Source organism: Cheilinus undulatus, linkage group 7 (assembly GCF_018320785.1).
Source record: "Cheilinus undulatus linkage group 7, ASM1832078v1, whole genome shotgun sequence".
NCBI classification, from domain to species: Eukaryota; Metazoa; Chordata; class Actinopteri; order Labriformes; family Labridae; genus Cheilinus; species Cheilinus undulatus.
Genome location: NC_054871.1, coordinates 10,162,122 through 10,174,258, shown reverse-complemented (window position 1 = coordinate 10,174,258; position 12,137 = coordinate 10,162,122).

Below are 12,137 nucleotides of genomic sequence, written 5' to 3'. Positions count from 1 at the left end.
ACACATGCTAGTAAGAGAGTCTGAGGTGGAATGAATCAACCATTCAAGGGTAATTAATCACAGATATTTGGAAGTTAGGTTGCAGCTATTTTTACCATTAAAATTCACCCTTCTGTTGTCCTTGGGTCAAAATGACCCGCCACTGTGTTAAACACCAGAGAAAAATCCCCTTAGCGATATTTTTTAACTTGAAATTTGATTACTTCTCCCAGATTGACCCCTACTTTAGGAAGTACACCCAAATATTGTCTTTGGGTCAGTATGACCTGACAGTTGAAATCCCAGTCACAAAGTCAGTTTCATGCCACAAAAATGTGTGAATGCTTTGTTTCTGTCTAAGATTGATCAGTAGCACATAAACAAGACAAGATGTGGTCTTTACCAACAGAGTGCACTGCCTGTGACTGGCTCTGAAACAAACAAGTGGCCCTATAGATGAGAGTGTTGAGAAATGTAGGAATGGACTCCCTTGACTGAAATATAACAATATCGCCACCTTGTGAGTGTGGCTACTCAGAGGTTATAAAGGTGCTGCAGATAACAGCACCTCTTCCTTGCCCAGCTGGGGTGAGGAAGAGGTGCCAGTTCTGTTCCCACCATAAAAGGACTAAGACACATACTGTGCCAGGTCAGGCCACTTAACTGCGTCAGCCTTTACCCTTCTGTTCTGATGGTTATGGTCCAGGCATGTGCTAGGCCCATGCCCCATCTTTCCAGGTGTCCCCCCAGCTGACCCCTCCATGACACATGTGGTCACCCATGGTGTCTGGACCAGTCCACTAGGTCTTGGGCACCCAGTATGCAGTGAGCTGGATCAGGCCCTGGAAAGCGTGCCAGGTGCTTGTAAGAGCGCAGCTGCCGTTCCCAAATCAAGAAGCTGACCCTTCGGATCCCCGCTCTCTTGAGCATATTGGCATTAAACACATGGTTTGACCAAAGATACCTAAAGATGTGCTGAAGAGAAGTTATCACAAAGGAGTCCAGTTGGCGCCTCTGCCCATCAGTTAACCTCCGGGCCCCACAAGAGTGTAGTAAGAGGAGGACCAAAGACACTGACTCTGGTTCACATGCTCAGATACCAGGAACGCCGGACTGTCTTGCTCAGCTAACCCTTCACCCCATGTGGTAGTCCAAATCTGCAGATGATCTCAGCCTCTCAGTCAGCGTAGCGATGGATTACACTGCCAAGGTAGGTGAACTGCTCTATAACTTCCACTCTCACCATCCAGAGACAGATTCGATGGCAGCATCCAAGGGGTCCCCAAATGCCTGGATCTTTGATTTGGCCCAGGAGACGTGCATTCCCAATGCTTAAGCCTCCTCACTCAGCAAGTTCAGAGCCTCCACAAGGACATCTGCAATCACAGCATCATCAGCGAAGTCCAGATCAGTGATCTGGACATCGCCAAACAACACTCCACAGTTTCCTGCCCTCACTACCTGTCCCATTATCCAGTCCATACATTGAACCAGTTAAACCACTGGTTCCCAAAATTTTTCTGCCAGGGCCCCCTTGCCAGATTAAAATATTTTCAAGCCCCTCCATCCCTCACCACACACATCAACACATGAACATATCAATGTAAACTGAAAAACCTCTTCAACGTGGTAAAAGGACAGAATGTGGCTGACTCTGATTTTCTTAGAATGGTTAACAGGATTTAACAGATCTTTTTGCCTTTACATATGGCTCAACATTCCTTACAATCCAGTGTGTTTATGTTTTTAGAAGCAATAACATAACACTGACAAATATTCAACCTGGCTCAGAAGTATAAAATTATAATTTTAGCTTATCAACTTAACTGTGATGTCAAAGTGAAATAACTGGATGTGTTGTATTAGGTTGCTTTTGAAACAAGAAATGCCCTAGTCTACACTTAAGACACATGCAAAGTGGGGTAGCATACTATCAGGAGTTTAATCTGAATTTATGTTCCTGATCTTGTATCTGTGTTTACACTTTAAAGCTTTTGAAGCTTATTTTTAGTCTTCAAAGATTTAGTCCACCCTGAACAGTTCCTCTTTTCCCTGATGTCACAATAACAGGCTGGAACCTTTTTCCCATTGCATTGTTCAGACCCTATCGGTCTGACATGGTGCTATACATAATGTGTTCCTCTTGTTCTTGCTCCTAATGGCTTACAGGCCCTATTTGAATTGGCTGTCATTACATCAGGTAATCACAATAAGGCTTACATTAAGCTGGCCTGGTCTGCAGCTATTAGATGTCCAAATGGCTCTCTCCGGAGTTGGCATGCAGCCTTGTGTTTTTAAAGAGCTTGACTGCAAGATGAGGGCAGTATGTAGGACAAAGACATCATTCTCAGAAGTGCTCAAATGAGGAAGGCTTTGGCTGTGAAACTCATTTTTACTTGTCTGGCTCTTATGGCTCTCTGTGATAGTGTTTTTCTTCAGTAAAGCCTTTCCACGTATGAATTCCTGAAGATTTCGGAAAGTTTCAGGAAAGGCTGTCCCAGAAATCTTCCTGACTTGCCTGTAAATGGATAAACTGATCGCAGCAGAAGACTTTCACGGTTATGTGACGGAGGAAGAGGAGGGGGGATTCTCAGGAAGCAGGACATTAAGTAAAATGGCATATGAAGCTTTAGCTTCCATATGTGGTCTTATCATTGCTACATGTAAATGGATGTATTCACCGTCAACAATTTAGTACTAGAGAACACACCTGGAAACAGAAAAAAAAGGATGAAGCAGCTTCAGTACATGCACAATGATCACAATAGTCGTGTGCTGACTGTACAATAGAAGCATCATCACCTCTGTGTGCTAATGGGCTATTTTTCATTGTCACTTCTAAAATTAACAAAAATTCATGATTGGACTTGGACTCGTATTGACATTTTAAAGGAGGCAGGGAGGTAAAATTCAGACTGTAGTTTGGTTTAATAATGTGTCAGTTTGTGTTAACATGTGGCTCATCCCCAAAAATATCTATCTGAAAATATCAGTCTATCTAAAAATACCTATCCATCCACCCAAACCCCTAGTCCAAATGTTGGGGTCTTTTGTAAAGTGTCATTAAAAATAGAAAACGGTGATTTACACACATTCTGAATACGATGCTGTCAACACACTCCAAAAAAGTTTGGAGGGCAGCATGTTTACCACTGTTTCATCACCTTATCTTCTAAAACACTCTGTAAGCATCAGGGGACTGAAGACACTACCTGCTGAAGTATCAAAAAAGGAATTCTCCCCCATTTTTGCTTGATGTAGATCCTAAGTTTCTCAGCAGCAGGGTTTCCATTGTCATAATTTGTACATCATATTGGGCCATACATTTTAAATGGGAGTCAGGTCCCTGCGTGCTGGCTGGTCTTGTACCTGCACTCTTTTACTCTGAATTAATGCTGTCTTCACAGATGGACAAGTTACCCATGCCATGGGCACTAATACACCCCACACCATTACAAATGCTGGCTGCTGAATTTTGTATTGATAACAATCTAGATGGTTCTTTTTTTGCCCTTAACTTTATCTCCAAGAACATTTGGAAAGTGGACTTTTCAGACCACAGCACTTTAGGTCAGACCATCTCAGATGCGCTTGGGTCCAGAGAAATCAGCGGGGCTTTTGGATGTTTTTTTAAGATATAGATTTGGGCTTCTTATGCCTTTATTAATAGAGGAAGACAGTGTATAGAGTCCAAAACAGGAATGAGAGATTGGGGGAGAGATATGAGGGAAAGCAGTCACAGGCCAATATTTTACTAGGGTCAACCATGTACATGCGGTGCACCTTAAACCACTAGGCGCATCTGCACCTGCTTTTTTGATGTTTTTGATATGGCGTTCTCTTTGCATGGTAGAGACTTAATTTGCATTTGTAGATGCAGTGATGTACTGTGCTATGTTAGAGGATGATGATTTTATGAAGTGTTCCTGAGTCTATATAATATCCATCACAAAATAATGCCAGTTTTTAACTGACATCCACCTGAGGGGTCAAAGCCCTCTGCCCCTTGCATGCAAAGATTTCTCCAGATTCTCAAACTCTTTTGATGAGCTATAGAAGGTAAAATCGCCAAACTCCTTACAGTTGCATGTTGAGGAGCATTGTTCATAAACCGTTGGACCATTTGCCCATGCATGCAGTCTTTCACAAAGTGGGGAGTCTGGCAGCATAGCTGATAGACAACAACTGAGCTTTTAGGGAGCGCTCCTTTGGCACCACATCATTCTACTGTCACCTGTTACCAGTTAACCTACTTACCTGTGGGATGTTCCAGGTGTTTTCTGAGCTTTCAACAACTTCCTCAGTCTTTTTCATGTCCTTGTCCAGATTTTTTTGAAAGGTGCTGCAGGCATTAAACTCAGAATATGTATATAGAATGTGTTTATAAAATTATTAATGCTTTTGAGTGTTAAATATCTTGTCTTTGTGCTGTAATTATCTTAATATAGGTTGAATAGAATTTGCAATCAGTTTTCTGTTTTTAATTCACATTTCACATGTCTGAACTTTTTCAGTTTTTGAGTTGTATACATTTTTTCAGTTTTCATACTTCAAAATTCAAAGATTCTAAAATGACTAGAATAAAAACTCTGTAAATGCTATAATAAGGTCAGCTTGAGCTCGTCCATTAGATGTGAACAAGCTCTGACAGGGTGCGTGAGGTTAAAGTTTAGATGTAGAGGCTCCACGTGAGTCATCACACTCTTAACACTCTCCATTTTCTGGGTCTGCGGGGCCAAAGTGTTCAGGATGATGTGTGAGGCCATAAAAATCTGTCCAGCAACGGTCAGGATTAGATGACTTGGAACGTTTCTGACCGCACTCTTGAACTGAGCTGTGTGGCGAACAGGCTGGCTTGTGTCCACGGGCTGCCTTGAATCCAATCATCCATTTTTGCTCCTGGCCTTTAGTCAATAAAAAGACAAATAGGCCAGGAAACAGCACACTTCTATGGCTCATTGTCCCCTGAAGTGCGTGTTTGATGTAGGATATGAGCTGAAACAGAAAAAGTCTTTATATCAGTAATACTCCACATGCTAACATCTTTTGTATACAACCAGGCAACACTGTTATAAATTTGTCCTCTTTCAGACTGAATTAACTTCACATCAGGCTATTTTTCCCCAGCAAAAATCTGGTCTATTATTGCTATAATTCCATCTGTGCTTCCCTAGATACACAAACAAAGCATGGGAATTGTTTAACACAATCAGCCCTATTAATAAATTGTGTGTTACATGCAAGTCTGAAACTTCATTTATTAAGTGGATCTATGTAGAAAACCTGCAAATGAGAAATTCATGGCCTTTCAGTCAGTGCATACATTGATCAGTCTATTCAACAGTCAAATGTGAGCAATATCATTGGAAAGTGGAAGCGTTGAGGAACAACAGCAACTCAGCCACGTAGCACAAGCATAGAATCACAGAGCGGCTGCTAAGGTGCACAATAGTTGTCAATGCTCTGCTGATTCCATAGCTTAAGACTTCTGGACTTCCATTGGTATTAATGGTAACACAAAAACTGTGGGCTGGGAGCTTTATGGAATGGGTTTCCATGGCCGACCTGCTGCATGCAAGCCTCACATCACCAAGTCCAATGGCTGATGGAGTGGTGTAGAGCACACTGACACTGGATAGTGGAGCAATGGAAAGGTGTTTTGTGGAGTGATGAATCATGCTCTTTTGTTTGGCACTAAGGTGAGTCTGAGTTTGGTAGATGCACAAAAAACACTACATATGGCAAACCCATTATTGCTATGCACACTTATGTACACAAAATTTTTGGTATTTAGTACAGAAGTATGCAGCTTCAGACACACTGCATTGTTTATTTATTTCAAATACAATTTTTTACCGTATACATGCAAAAAATGCAGAAGGGTAGCTCTTTATGTCAAGGGGAATCCTTTTGAATTTTGTTCAGCAGGTGGCACATGGCCGAAGTAGTCACAATAATATTTAATATCTTAAATTCAATATAAGAGTCTGTAAATTCAATCCTACAATCTGAATATATCTCTGTTCAAAATTATACATAGCCAGATATTATCCTTTTCAGAAATAGCTTTAGTTTTAACTCTTACACTCCAAAATGACCACAATAAATACCAACGTGTTATGTCTGTTTTTGATTTACTTTCAATCTGGCGACCAACTGGCTCAGTCAAGCCAGCCTCCTACAGAATTTCTGGTGCACATATAGAAAAGACATTATGGTAAAGATGTGAAACAACTGAAATCAAAATAAAAGCCCTCTGTGCTTGTTTGACAACTATTTATGAGGTGTTGGCTGACTCAATAACATAGTGACATGAAATTCTGATGTGGAGTTTAAAAATAAAAGCCATCTGAAATATGACCTTTTCACTGTACATCTGGCAAGATTTAATTTAATATTTCAATTACACACCCAATTACATTACCACCACAGACTAATTTCAGTTTAGACTGGTATGTGACAACTGACGCAATATGATAAGGAATTTCAAAATAAAAGCCATATATAAAAAATGTCAAATTCACTGGATATCTGGCCTATTTTAATTTGGTTGGGTTAGTTTTAAACACGTTTTCTAACATCTTTACCACTTACTCTACTAATCAGGTTGAGGGTGCTGCAGAGACTCTAATTTTTCACCATAGCTGTTATTAAAGACCTCAAATCCACCCTTTTCTACATCGCCTAACTAATTTAAGCAGAACTTCTCTAAAAGATTGAATGCTTTGATGTAAATTAGCGTAATAATGTATAACACCTGTTGTCATCAATAACCTACACTGTGGCCAGTCAGCAGGGAGAGCTCTAAATCTTTTGGCTTCACTCCCAGGCAGCTGTTGCTATGTCCATCTTAATGGAGAAAGCATTTATACAGGCTCTGGTCAGAGGTTTCAAAGAATACTAAATGATGTCTGCGCAAGGCTGTTCTGTCTGAGTTTTTTGCTGATTAAAGATTGTGCTAAATGCTAGCATATTTTCAGTTGAATGCAAGGAAAATCAGGCAAAAGCTCAAGTCATTAGCATCATCAGAGGATGTGGAAGGAAAGGAAAGACAAAGTTTTGGAGAAACATGAAAACACTGAGGAGATGTGGCAGGACTTTCTGAAAAGCCATCACCACCCTCATCCTTTCATTTTCTTTTATTGACTCCGACATCATTGCCAACGTAGCAACAAAGGGCCTCCCTGTCCGTGTGCCGTGGCCACAGGAGAAAGCCTCAGGGATCTGCTCTTCAAAGAAACCTCCAGAACCCTAATCCACTCCACCATGAAAGTTAGATGACTCTTACCACGCATGGTTGCAATTTTAATAATCATATCCTACTTTGGGCAGAATGAAGTCGATAGACATCAAGGAGGAAGAAATAGGCCAACGTCAGGAATAATCTTGCTACTTGATCGTTCCAGCGGTGAGGTCTTCCCCTCCGAAACCCCCCTCCAGTCCTCCGAGGCTCCTTATTAGAGAGAAAACCACCGAAACACAGCTGAGGTTAAATTCATTTGGCTGCTTAAACAACGTATTCAAGAAGGCGCCTGAGTAAGAAACACAGCTGACATATGATGAACATCACCTCACACGCTTCCTAATGGTGTAATCAGGCATGCTCAATTTCATTTACTCTGACAGTTACTGAGAGCATTTTCTCAATTTTACTCCCCATGTGTGATATCTGGAGCACAAAAGCCCTTTGTTGTGATAATTGAAAAGTTATGTGAATTCATACACATGCCATGTCTGCAGTCTCATACATTGTGGTGTGGTTAGATACTCAACAGGAAAGTGCAATCAGAGAATTTAAAGACCTTGAAGTTGAATATGCATGAAGAAATCTGAGAGGAAACTGCACATTTGAGGTAAGAACTATTTCACTTACAATTCTTTTATATTCAGGCCCTTCAAGTTATTTTCACCATTGAACCCTCTGGTCTGAAATAATTGATGAAAGCAAACTCAGCACTCAGTCATCATTAGTAAATGATCCCCAGGCTCTGTTTACATGGTGAGTTTCAGATCTGGTTTTGATCAGAGTTTTGGCAGCTATCGCAACACTCTGCTTTTTATCCCTGAATCCTAATAGTCCTTGTATTCTTAATATCTTAAACCACTGAAGTAATGGTGGCTCAGCAGCACAACAAAGAGGTGTTGACATACAGTGCACAGTAATATGGGAACTTTTGAACCACAAATTCACTGGAAGAAATCTAGATTTCTAGAATTTATTCAGAAAGGAGCCAACATGTGCCATTTTTGATTTGCACTGGGGGAAATTTCAACTGAATTATGGACGGAAATGTTCCTGATTTGCTTGATCACATACATATCACAGTGAGAAACTAGCCCTTTAGGACAGGAGGAGGAGATCTCAGGAAGCAGGAAATAACGTAAAAAGACTGACTCAAAAGTGGCGAATGATGAAACAAATCATACAACAATGTTAGAGTGTCTTACTTTAAAGACTACACCCTGCAGAGGATCCAGCCTATCGAGGCCCCAACCTCTGTAGTCTGCACTGACTGCTCGTACTGAACTGAAACGATCTGCCTGGTTGTGTCCAGAACCACATATGGGGCTTTTCCGTTACAAGGGGTAGCTCAGCTCGGTTTTTACTCGGCACGGCAGCCCAACGCGGCAGGGGATCTGCTTTCCCACCACAACCGAGCTACCAGTTTGAGGGTGTGTCAAGAGCTGATGACCCAGCGTTCTGAGCCCTCATCCATTTCATCCACAGTCTGATCTCTACACTGTCTGAGCTGTTTGGCTTTACGTTGTTTTAGAGCAAAAATCAAACTACAGGCTGACAACGCCACTCTTTTACAATTCGCTTTCTCTCCTTTAAACAGAAAATAATTCACGCCTATCATCAAACAGAGAATTTTCCTACATAGAAGTTAAAGAAAACCATTCTTGCCGGATCCTGGCGCAGCAAAACAAGAAAAAGTAATTCAGCACGGCTTGGTTAGGCTCTGAGAAGTAAAAAGTCATAATGAAAAGCCCCAATACTTCCCCATTATTCATACTAAATGTGACAACACATTGAATAAGCAGCACGGAAAGAGCCAAATGTAGCAGTTATCTGGGGATGGCCCAAAAAGGAAGATCCAGAGACATGCACAGTGGAAAATGTTTTGTTTAGCACACATTCATGTGTGCTACTCTCAAGCTATCTTCAGTTAAAGTGTAGATTTCAAAAGCCAAAAGATTAAACAAATCATCGCTTTGATTAACAAAATCACTTACAAAATATTATTTAGGGCCAATATCATTTTAAATATGTAATTGCTCTCAAATTCTGGTCATCATTCTGAAACCATTAAACAACAAGCTGAGGATGAATGCTTTTCACTTCTGCCTCCTGATAGAGCAGAAAGTATCTGACATTGAATTTTAATGTGACATAACAAATTGGCACCATTGGCACTGTTTGATTTAAGAAATTCTATATAAACCAAATTTTGTAGTCCCAGTTTTAGTATGAAGTTTAATACATGTTTTATTCTGTGTGTGTATAGGGTGTTGATTTTTTCAGTTTGGCCACAAGAATGAAACTACCATGTTCTTCAGTGGCCGTTTTCACCTCTTTTTTTTTTTTTTTGAATTATTCATCAGAACACTTAGCAGTAACCTACTTTTTACCAACCCCAAAGATTTAGGACTTATGAAGAAACATTAGGGGGCTTTAGCCCCATAAGCCATGCCTGGCTCTGTCCTGTGATATGCACGACAATTAGTGGTGTAGTGCTGTGGTATGCGAAGTATACCCACTTATTTTTCACTCCCCACATAGTATACCCTAACCTTGCAAAGCAGATGGATATGCTCGTTTCCTTATTTTTTCGCTGGCGAATCCATCTTGCAAAGCTCCCATCTGAACCGTTTGGGCCCGGATAGAAAGTGACAGGACCAATCAGCAATGAGGGGCAGTACTCTCAGGCGTGTCGGAGTCGTGACGTGTGCAACCAGCAACAAGAGGCCGGTGCAATTATGGCGGAAAAGCTTAGCATGGATGCTGCTAAAATGCCAGTTTTATCAGAACTTGACGACATTTCTTCATTAAGAGGAACAAAGTACAGCAGTGGGTTTTCTTTTCAAAAACGACAAAAGTCACGTACTGACATGTCTATAGTCGCCATGGTTCGCGTTATTCCTCAGTAGCTGCACACGCACACCTCGATAGCAGCTATGTCATGTGTTTTGTTGCTCTGATCGGTCCGTAATGATGTGACAGACAGAACATTCATCCAGTCACATTCCGAGTTTTTTTTCAAATCCTCTGCCCTTTCCCAAATGCTTAGTATTGAAGGTTTTCCAGATGGATGTGTGAAACAAATCCGTCTGGTGTGTAAGGTTAAGTATACCCCTTTCTAAATCCCCTTTCCTTGACTGGCAAAGGCAGCAAAAAGTAATGTGATAACTTCGTCATGCTGCCATAGTTCTGAGTTATGTCACGTGACAGCCAGACAAATCATTTACATTGGAACAACAGTTACCATGAAATCAACAACGATACAATAAGGAGGGTTTTTGAGGGTACTGAAGTTTGGTAACAGCTGGCATTTAATATCGATTTGAAAAATGCATAGAATAATAACATATAATCAATCTGACAGCTTCTGATTGCCCTGCTGGCTCTGTGGGCCAACTCGTGCTCAAACCAATTTTCAAGGGCTATATCCATTTTTTTTTTTGATCTATGGTTTTATTCCCAAAAACACTCTCTATTATTACTATCATCCAGTCAGGAAACTTGTTCACATTATATCTAAGCTCTGGTTGGAGCTTCTCTCCAGGGATGACTCTAAGTATGAAGAAAAAGGAGACAAAAGTTTTTGATTAGGAGTCCTTGAGCCTGGGGCCTGACGAGGAGCAGGGGTAATACCCGAGGTGAAGCCCGCTACACCTCATCTCAGATCTTCCATCAAAACTAATCCGGTCTAAAGCATTATTCATACGTGCTATTCCTGTGCTGTGTAACAGTTAAATCAAAACATACTGCAGAGAGGATGATATTTCCCTCTAATGAGCCGGTCCAGGTCACAATATGGGGCCAACCGGAGATGCTAAATTGCTACCATTCTTCTCCTGTCGGTTTTCAGCTTTCAAAGAGCTCTGTGTGTGCAGACGCATGCAGAGACAAAGTGTGTGTCAAAATCCAGAAGTGAGTCTGGTAAAATGAAACAAGGTGTGGAGTTATGGAGCAGGAGGTGTGGTGTGTTAATAATGCTGTACGGCTCTGGAGTCAATAATTGTGTTAATGTGTGTTTGTAGCATGAATTTAGCGAGTCAGCAGGCGTGAAATTTTATTATCCTCTCACTCATTCATTTCCCTATATTAATTCATCCCTCACATCTTTAAATGTAAAGCTTCAGCCTGAGGTAAGCGTTTAGACGTGGTTTTGATAATTTATCTAGTCATTATACAAAGGCAGAGCCTTCATCTGAAGACATGTCCACCACATGTGATCATCTAATCAGCTCCACATGGATCATTTTCAGATAATCCAGAGATTATTATCAGAATCTGAGCTCTAGTAAAGCTTGAGGTTGTCTGTGTTTGAAACATAGAGGTTATTCATTAAAAATGTGGAAAGATATCTTATGTATGTGGCAGGAATTTACTAGGATGATTCGATTATTTGCTCTTTCTGTAAAACTTTGTGATTTTCTTTGTGATTGTTCCCATAGTAGGACTTGTGCCTTTCCTGCTTTATTTGCTTTTCCCCAGTGTTAACAAGTTCGAAATGCACAAAGGCATATAGGACCCCTCAAAACATAGAAAACATAAAGGATCCATCAATTTTTTAGAAAGGAAAATCACACTTTTTATGTTTCTTAAGTTGTGGTGTAGCATTATCGTTAATTTAAGAGGGAAAAAAAATGGAAGTTATGAGTTTTTAATTTTTCTACCTAATTCCTAGCCCCATGATACTTTGCGTGAAATGTGGGCGCAACTTCCGGTCCTTTCTGTCTAAATGGGACTATGCATAGAATCAAGATGCTAAACGTGATAATTAGAGCAATTTGGACATGTATATGTGAACTTCATCTGTTCCACCTCAAATGGGATAATATTTCACCGCCCTCTACTAGAGAGTACAAAGTGAGGATATCAGCTCAGATAACCTAGACAAACATTTTTAGCTAACTTTATTGGCTGCGTA